Raw genomic sequence first — 9336 nt, 5'->3', positions numbered from 1 at the left:
CATTTAGCTCTAACACGTTTAATAACAGCGACAGTTACACAGAATCGCTGACAGCAGACAGATTAATGAGCAGAGATAACAGATTATTGTAACAGTTTATGTACAGGTTGAGGTAAAGAGAGAGGACACCCCATACTTCCAGAATCTGTAGCCTTTAAGGTCAAAGACAGCTTCATTTTTTCACACTAGCATCTTTATATGACACACACACAAGGAAAAAAAAAACAGGCACAAGTTGGGGTGTGAAAAAGTGTTTGCCCCCTTCTCCTGATTTCTGTTTTTTGTTTGTCACACTTAAATGTTTCAGATGATCAAACAAATCTAAATATTAGGCAAAGATAAAATAATTAAACACAAAATGCATTTTCTAAATGGTGTTTATTATTAAGGGGCAAAAAATCCAAACCTACATGGTCCTGTGTGAAAAATTGTTTGCTCCCTAAACCTAACAACTGGTTGTCCTACCCTTAGCAGCAACAACTACAATCAAGCATTTGTGGTAACTGGCAGCAAGTCTTTTAAAGTGCTGTGGAGGAATTTTGGTCCATTCACCTTTGCCAAATTGTTGTAAATCAGCCACATTTGAGAGTTTTCCAGCATGAACTACCCTTTTAAAGTAATTTCAAAGCATCTCAGTCGAGTTCAGGTCAAGACTTTGACTAGGCCTGGACTGGACCTACTGGTGTGTTTTAGATCACTGTCCTGTCGCAGAACCCAAGTGCACTTCAGCTTGAGGTCACAAACATGGCCAGACATTCTCCTTTCGGATGTTTACAATTCCAGTATTCATTCTATTTATCACATTAAGTTTTCCAGGTCCTGTACCACCCCCATCCTCTTCTCCGTCACTCCTGACTTCGTCATTCTATACCCGAGTTTTTCTGTTATAACCTGCTTACTCAGATCCACAAAGACAAAGAGAACCTGCTTCTGGCCTTCTCTAAACTTCTCCATCAACACTCTCAAAGCAAACATCTCAGCATGAATCTACACTGCTACTCACTGATTATAATCTCTTTTCTTAGCCTAGCTTCAACCACTCTTTTTCATATTTTTAGCTTTCAGCTTTATCATCAGCTTTATCCTTCATCCTTGTTCTTTAAAACTTACACTAGCTCACTTATTCCTCATTCCTGTAATGCCCACAGTGTGTATTAAACAATCTGTTTTAAAATACCACTGGTCTCTCTGTTAGACACCTCCATACCTCCACAGGTATCTGGACTAACTTGCTTTACTTCAATGTAATCCAATTTTATTTATATAGCACAAAATCACAGTCTCCTCAAGGTGCTCCATACTGTAAGATAAAGACCACTCAATAACAGAAAGAAACTACAACGATTACACAAACCGCCAGTCCCCCAACAACAAGCACTTGGTGACAGTGGGAAGGAAAAAAAAACCTTTTAACAAGAATACATTTCTGGCAGAACCAGGCTCAGGGAGGGGCGGCCATGTGCTGCAACTGGCTCGGAGGAAAGGGAGAGAGATCAAGAGAAGCACATGGGAGAAAGCCACAGAATAATAATGGGCCTTTCCACTCTCCATCCTCTTCATCACTGCCCTCAGTTGCTCCTTACTAATCATCTGTACTTCCTGATTCAACTGCCCTCCATCCCCCCTCTTGCATTAAAAACAAAGCTGGACATTTTAATCTGGGTCCATATTTCTGTCTGCATGCAGGAGTGCACAATTACCCACCCATGAACTACAGATCATAGTACACACAGTGAGGTTCTCATGTTCCTGAATGGTGGGAAATTAAATGTTTTACATTCTGATGCCAACAGATCCATCCACTCAGGGACTATGAAGCTATTAAAATCTCCAGAGGAGAGAGAAATTCAAATTTCTTTAAAACATAAACTGAGTGTTTTTAAGGCATGACTAATCATTTTAAAATTAAACGTGAGATTACTACTATTCTGAGAATTTACAGCTGAATTTTTTCTCAAAGTCAGACAGAGGAACGGTACTACAACCCAGGCTATGAAGTCTTTAAAAAAAAGAAAAAAAGATTTCACCTCCACTCTCACTTTCACTTTAAATGACAGACTTCCTGTCAGGCAATTAGATTTCACAACAAGCTGGCCGTCATCCAGAAGGCAAGACTTCCAAGAACTGACAGCCTTTGGAATAATGACCGTATGTCAGGAGCTGTACTGATCCATGCACTCACAGCATATTATCTTCATGATGCAGCATCTCTGCTATCAAGGAAACTGTAGGCATTCATGAGAACTGATGACAGTAACAGGAAGAAGTAAGACGAGTTTATGAGTTGTTGTTTTTTTTGGACCACTAATCATTTTCACTTTTCATGTGAACAACATGAATGAAAATGCGTGTCAAACCACTTATTCTGCCTTGTTGTCATCTACTGTTCAGAAACCCGGATTAAAATCAGAGTTAAACCAGTGAATTAGAAGCTTATCACACAACAATCATCCAGAAGGCCAGACTTCCAAGAATCAGATTCAGATTCATGAAGGCAGAAGAGCAGAGAAAGAAACAAGTGAGAGTAAAAAAACAAGCTTCATAAAGAATGAAACCCTGGCTTTGCACTGTTGTGCATTCATACTCATATATTCGTATTTGGTTTGAAAAGACGAGCTCTATAATGAACTCTCTTTAGGCTCCTCTGGGTATTGTCATTCATTCATTTATCTATCTTTATTATTTATATGAGTACATGTGTAATATAGCAGTAGAGCTGATAGGCTGGAAGGGGAGGAGAGAAAAAACAGACTGAAAGAAAAAAGAAAAATTGGAGAAATGAGGGAATTCAATTCAATTCAATTTTATTTATATAGCGGCAAATCACAACAAAAGTCGCCTCAAGGCGCTTCATGATACAGAGAAAAACCCAACAATCATGTGACCCCCTATGAGCAAGCACTTTGGCGACAGTGGGAAGGAAAAACTCCCTTTTAACAGGAAGAAACCTCCAGCAGAACCAGGCTCAGGGAGGGGCGGGGCCATCTGCTGCGACCGGTTGGGGTGAGAGAAGGAAGACAGGATAAAGACATGCTGTGGAAGAGAGACAGAGGTTAATAACAGATATGATTCAATGCAGAGAGGTCTATTAACACATAGTGAGTGAGAAAGGTGGCTGGAGAGGAAAAACTCAATGCATCATGGGAATCCCCGGCAGCCTACGTCTATTGCAGCATAACTAAGGGAGGATTCAGGGTCACCTGGTCCAGCCCTAACTATATGCTTTAGCAAAAAGGAAAGTTTGAAGCCTAATCTTGAAAGTAGAGATAGTGTCTGTCTCCTGAATCCAAACTGGACGCTGGTTCCACAGAAGAGGGGCCTGAAAACTGAAGGCTCTGCCTCCCATTCTACTTTTAAATACTCTAGGAACAACAAGTAGGCCTGCAGTGCGAGAGCGAAGTGCTCTAATAGGGTGATATGGTACTACAAGGTCATTAAGATAAGATGGGGTCCGATTATTTAAAACCTTGTATGTGAGGAGCAGGATTTTGAATTCAATTCTGGATTTAACAGGAAGCCAATGAAGGGAAGCCAAAACAGGAGAAATATGCTCTCTCCTTCTAGTCCCTGTCAGGACTCTTGCTGCAGCATTTTGGATTAGCTGAAGGCTTTTCAGCGAGTTTTTAGGACTTCCTGATAATAATGAATTACAGTCGTCCAGCCTGGAAGTAATAAATGCATGAACTAGTTTTTCAGCGTCACTCTGAGACAGGATATTTCTAATTTTAGAGATGTTGCACAAATGGAAGAAAGCAGTCTTACATATTTGTTTAATATGTGCATTGAAGGACATGTCCTGGTCAAAAATGACTCCAAGGTTCCTCACAGCGTTACTGGAGGCCAAGGTAATGCCATCCAGAGTAAGAATCTGCTTAGATACCATATTTCTAAGATTTTCAGGGCCGAGTACAATAACCTCAGTTTGATCTGAATTAAGAAGCAGAAAGTTAGCGGCCATCCAGGTCTTTATGTCTTTAAGACATTCCTGCAGTTTAACTAATTGGTGTGTGTTATCTGGCTTCATGGACAGATAGAGCTGGGTGTCATCTGCATAGCAGTGAAAATGTATGCTATGTCTTCTAATGATGCTGCCTAAGGGAAGCATGTATAATGTAAACAGAATTGGTCCTAGCACTGAACCCTGTGGAACTCCATAATTAACCTCAGTGTGTGAAGAGGACTCTCCATTTACATGAACAGATTGGAGTCTATTAGATAGATATGATACAAACCACTGCAGTGCAGTACCTGTAATACCTACAGCATGTTCTAATGGCTCTAATAGGATATTATGGTCGACAGTATCGAACGCTGCACTGAGGTCTAGCAGGACAAGCACAGAGATGAGTCCACTGTCAGAGGCCATAAGAAGATCATTTGTAACCTTCACTAAAGCTGTTTCTGTGCTGTGATGAGCTCTGAAACCTGACTGAAACTCTTCAAATAAACCATTCCTCTGCAGATGATCTGTTAGCTGTTTGACAACTACTCTTTCAAGAATGTTTGATATGAAAGCAAGGTTGGAGATTGGCCTATAATTAGCTAAGACTGCTGGGTCTAGAGATGCTTTTTGAGTAAAGGTTTAACTACAGCCAGCTTGAAGGCCTGTGGTACATAGCCGACCATTAGAGATAGGTTGATCACATTTAAGATCGAAGAATTAATTAATGGCAGGACTTCTTTGAGCAGTTTTGTAGGAATGGGGTCTAAAAGACACGTTGATGGTTTGGAGGAAGTAATTATTGAAGTTAACTCAGAAAGATCAATTGGAGAAAAAGAGTCTAACTTAACATCAATGGTACTAAGAGTAGCTGTAGACGATATTACGTCTGTGGGATGATTATTGGTACTTTTTTCTCTAATGATAAAAATTTTATTTGTGAAGAAGTTCATGAAGTCATTACTAGTTAACGTTAAAGGGATGGTTGGCTCAACAGAGCTCGGACTGTTTGTCAGCCTGGCTACAGAGCTGAAGAGAAACCTGGGCTTGTTCTTATTTTCTTCAATCAGTGATGAATAGTAAGATGTTCTAGCTTTGTGGAGGGCTTTCTTATAAAGCAACAAACTATTTCTCCAGGCTAAATGATGATCCTCTAAATTTGTAACACGCTGGTTGCACAGAAGAGGGGCCTGAAAGCTGAAGGCTCTGCCTCCCATTCTACTTTTAAATACTCTAGGAACAACAAGTAGGCCTGCAGTGTGAGAGCGAAGTGCTCTAATAGGGTGATATGGTACTACAAGGTCATTAAGATAAGATGGGCCTGATTATTTAAGACCTTCTATGTGAGGAGCAGGACTGAACAGGTGCTAACTTCTATGTAGGATGTATCAGAGGAATCACAGAGAGGGAGCGATGTTATTAGCGAGAGCTGATAATAAAAGGTTGTGCTTCAAGAGTCTTACTTGAGTGTCCTTACTTGGAGTTACATTAAGGTGAGGAGAGACAGGGGACACAGGGAATCAGGCTGGAATCTGGAGATGATGCAAGGTTGAGTGGAGAATGGGCAGCTGAAGGTGTGCTTCAGGTTTGGGTTTCCATAGAAGAGTGGAGGTGAGGCTTTCCAGGAAAGCGATATGTTTATGTGAGCAGGGAACGAGGAAGCAAACAGAAGACATGAATTACAGAGCTAGAGATTAACAACCATGGTGGAGAAAACGATCTGGCTGGCATTGACTTACACAGGCGGTCCTTAAGTACTCAGCTATTGATGAGCTATGAGCTCCAGATGGATGAAAGCAAGCTAAGGAAGGGTAGTTCAACCCTTAGGTGGAGACATGAGAAATCTGCCCACCTCTCCACCTGACAGAAGAGAGAAAATCTGAACACAAACAAGTTTTAAGTATTTTTTTGGTCTGTTGGCTCCAGTTGGCAGTTACCTGTGCACTTTATGAACGCAACCTGCTGATCTAGTGTTAGTGTAACATGATTTAACTACAGTGTACTGTTTAGTCTGCCTGAAAATGAAGAATTACTGTGTGTAATTTCAAAAATGATGTGAACATGTAGCAGTTCCTAACCTGTCATAGTCCAGTGTTTTTTAGTTTGGGACTTTTTAAATGTTTACTAAATATTCTCAGTTGACTCTTAGTTGCAGGTGCAGGTTAAGTTTTGTCATTTATAGTAACCTGTCATTTTGAAGGTCAGTTAGTTTTCTGTGTATTTTCTGTTCTGGGTCAGTTTGCACGTATTGATTTCCTTCTTTCAGTTCTCTCGCCCTCTCGTGTTTCCTGTGTTGTCAATTCTCAGTTTCTCTGTTAGACGTTCTTTTATTTTATCACTTCCTGTTTTATTCTGACAGCCTCCTGTTATTACATTTAGTTTTACTTCCTCTGCCTCAGTTGTGTCACATGTGATGCTGTCTTGGCCTTTCAGAGACTGCAGATCATTGTTTTTCACATTGTGATCTGTGTTGGTTTTAACTTCCTTGTACAGCCACATTCAGTGAGGTCAGATTCAATAATTCAGGCCAGGAATTTGACATCATCCCAGGCTACACTGTTCATACAAGTCATCACACTGACCCTGAGCTCCAACAATGTATAACAAGCGGTTCCTGTTTCAGCTCCTGTTTTACACTGACCTGACTAACTGGCACTTATCTCTTTTCAGTTCCTAACTCCCCATCTTTCTTCTTTTATGTGACCAACCTGGTTCATCCTGTCTGCCTTGCCAAAGAGAGAGAGAGAGGGGGGGGGGGGGGGGGGGGGGGGGTACACCAAAAGTGTGCAGTCAGTGTGGCCCATAAACTGGTTGTTGATTGAGTTGACTGTCCAAAACGACCCTCTGGCCGGGCGGGTACTCCTGATTGGTCAGTCCACCCTCCCACAAAAACTGAGCAAACAGCAGTAGCAGATGTGCTGACTAGGTTCTAGGTTAACATTCAGATCCGTTCAGAGTTTTGTGCACACGGTTTAGTCAAAATGAAAAAGATTGAGGTTTTAAATTTATTTCAGCATTAACTATTTTCTGTGTTCTTCAGTTGTTTGAGAGAGCACCATTGTAACAAACATGCTCTTGCCTTAAAACATGGGCAGTGGATTTTTATCTAGAATTGTCTTTTGGAAAAACACTTTACACAAGTTATGGCTCGAAAAGTATTATTTGTTTTTTTACTGTGCTGCAATTGTTTACCAGATTATCTGTGCAATTAATTACTGCACAACTAATTTTTATGGGATATGCTTGTGAAGGTGGAACATGAGGAGAGCAGAAGTACGTTAAAATTCCACAAAGTGATGAATGGAGGACATGCATATTGCATTGAAGAAAAGAGTAATGAGCATGCTGTTATTTGCAATGACCAGCTCACCCTTTCATAAACAATATTGTAATGAAAGTGAGAGCATGCACATTGTTCCATATTGTTACATGTTTTAGAAAATGCCTTGAAATAATAATAATAATAATAACAACAATAATAATAATAATATATTTTATTTGAGGGCGCCTTTCTAAAACCCAAGGTCCCCTTACAAAGAGAAAAAGATATAAATAAAAAGTAGATTAAAATAGATTCTAATAAATTAAGTAAGTGGCAAGTAAAATCTGCATTAAAGCGAGTAAGCCAGACTCTGGGACTCTCCACAATTTGACCTTAGAACTGAAGAAGCTTCTCGGATGAGAGGTGAAACGTCTTCAAGCAACTCAAAGAAGTCCAGACGCTTTTCTTTGCAAGCTCCTTAGAAAGCAGAAAGTCTACTCATAGTTAGAAGCTCCTACAGAGTTAAGTTGTTGGTGGATATCAGTGATTTTTATGAGTGAAAAAAGATATGAGAGAGTTTCAAAAGTCAGCAGAGTCCCTATGAGAGGGGAAAGAGTCCGGAGGTTTTGTAATTTTACTAAAAGATGAAAAGAGAGAATTGGAGTTACTTTCACTGGACCTGATTAAACCAGAATAGTATGCAGATTTGGCTGAAGCAAAGCAGTCCTTATAAAACACGATATGATCATTATACGTTTGTTTGTGTATGGTTAGTCCAGTTGGCATTCTTTAGCTTTAAGATGGCGCAGGTTTAGAGTAAACCATGGTGCTGAGTGGAAAAATTAGACAGTTCAGTGTTTAAAGGGAGCAAATATTCATATTTATCAGGAAATGAGGAGCTGTGAATAAATGAAAGGTCATAAATGGCAGATGAAAGATCAGCAGGGTTAATATTACTAATTTTCCTAAATGTGATGTCATGGGGAGTACAGGATTTGGAGGCTGTTGTATTTACAGAAAGTTACTGTAATCACATGTTTATTTCAGTTACAGAAATAAACATATGAGCAATTGTGGTGTATAGTTCAAAATAAATGTTTTTTTTTTTTTCAGAAAAACATCGGCTCTTTTTAATAAATGTTTATTTCCCAAGGAATTTCTAAAAGTTCCGAACAGTAGACATTCCAGACAGATTTGGTATTTAACGCTAAATCAGAGTTAACGTACTAACTCTCCAAAAAGAGTTAAATTAACACTCTCTGGAGTGGACTCGTATAGACACTTTAACAGTGTTAAAATCAAATCTGACCGTGTTAATTTGGCCATGCTGGATTTGCTGTGCTGTGTTAAGAGGGTAACAGGTCACATCCTACACCCCCAATAAAGAAACCAGTGATCACAGAAATGAGGTGAAGGTCTTAACATTCATATTAGCCAAAAATGTACTAATAAAACTAAGACTGTAGACAGTCACTGATCACCACACGTAGAGTATTTGTCAGTTATGTGCAGACCTGTTAAATTTCAGCCTGAAAAAGAACATCACAAAGTCCAGCTTCAAAATAAAACTGAGGACCACCTCCACACCAACAACTCCAGGCAGGTGTGTGTGATATTTAGTTAGTGACGTTCACTAACAAACCCAGACCCAAAGTGGTGCTGCTGTGCTGGCAGATGATCAGACTGCTTCTTCGCTGCTTTGAACAAAAAACACCAGGAGCTACATCCCATCCACCACCAAACATCTTCACAGGGATTTGACGTGGTGTTTTTCAGTTCAAATTTTTATTAAATATTTCCAAACATTTAGTTTGGTTTTTATGAACTATTTTAGAGCTTTTGTTTTATTTCTTTTGTATGCTTATTTTTGTTATTTGTGGTAATGTTGAGTTCAGTTAATTTTGCTGTGTCCTCCATTTCCATGTTAGGTGTCCTGTTGTTTGTATCTGCCTCGTTTGCACCATCTGGTCATAATGTCTTTAGCGACTGCAAATACTTTGGAATTTTATATTCCTTCTAAAAAAATAAATCCATCCATCCATTCTTTTTTACTTATCCAAATCAGGGTCACTGGAGTGTATCACAGCTGCCATAGGGTGAGAGGCAGGTCACCAGTCTGTGTCTCTCTAACACA

The sequence above is a fragment of the Perissodus microlepis genome, chromosome 5 (genome assembly GCF_051167445.1).
Source record: "Perissodus microlepis isolate ML-2025 ecotype Zambia chromosome 5, ASM5116744v1, whole genome shotgun sequence".
Taxonomy (NCBI): Eukaryota; Metazoa; Chordata; class Actinopteri; order Cichliformes; family Cichlidae; genus Perissodus; species Perissodus microlepis.
The sequence above is the reverse complement of the archived record's forward strand: the minus strand, read 5'-3'. Positions refer to the sequence as shown.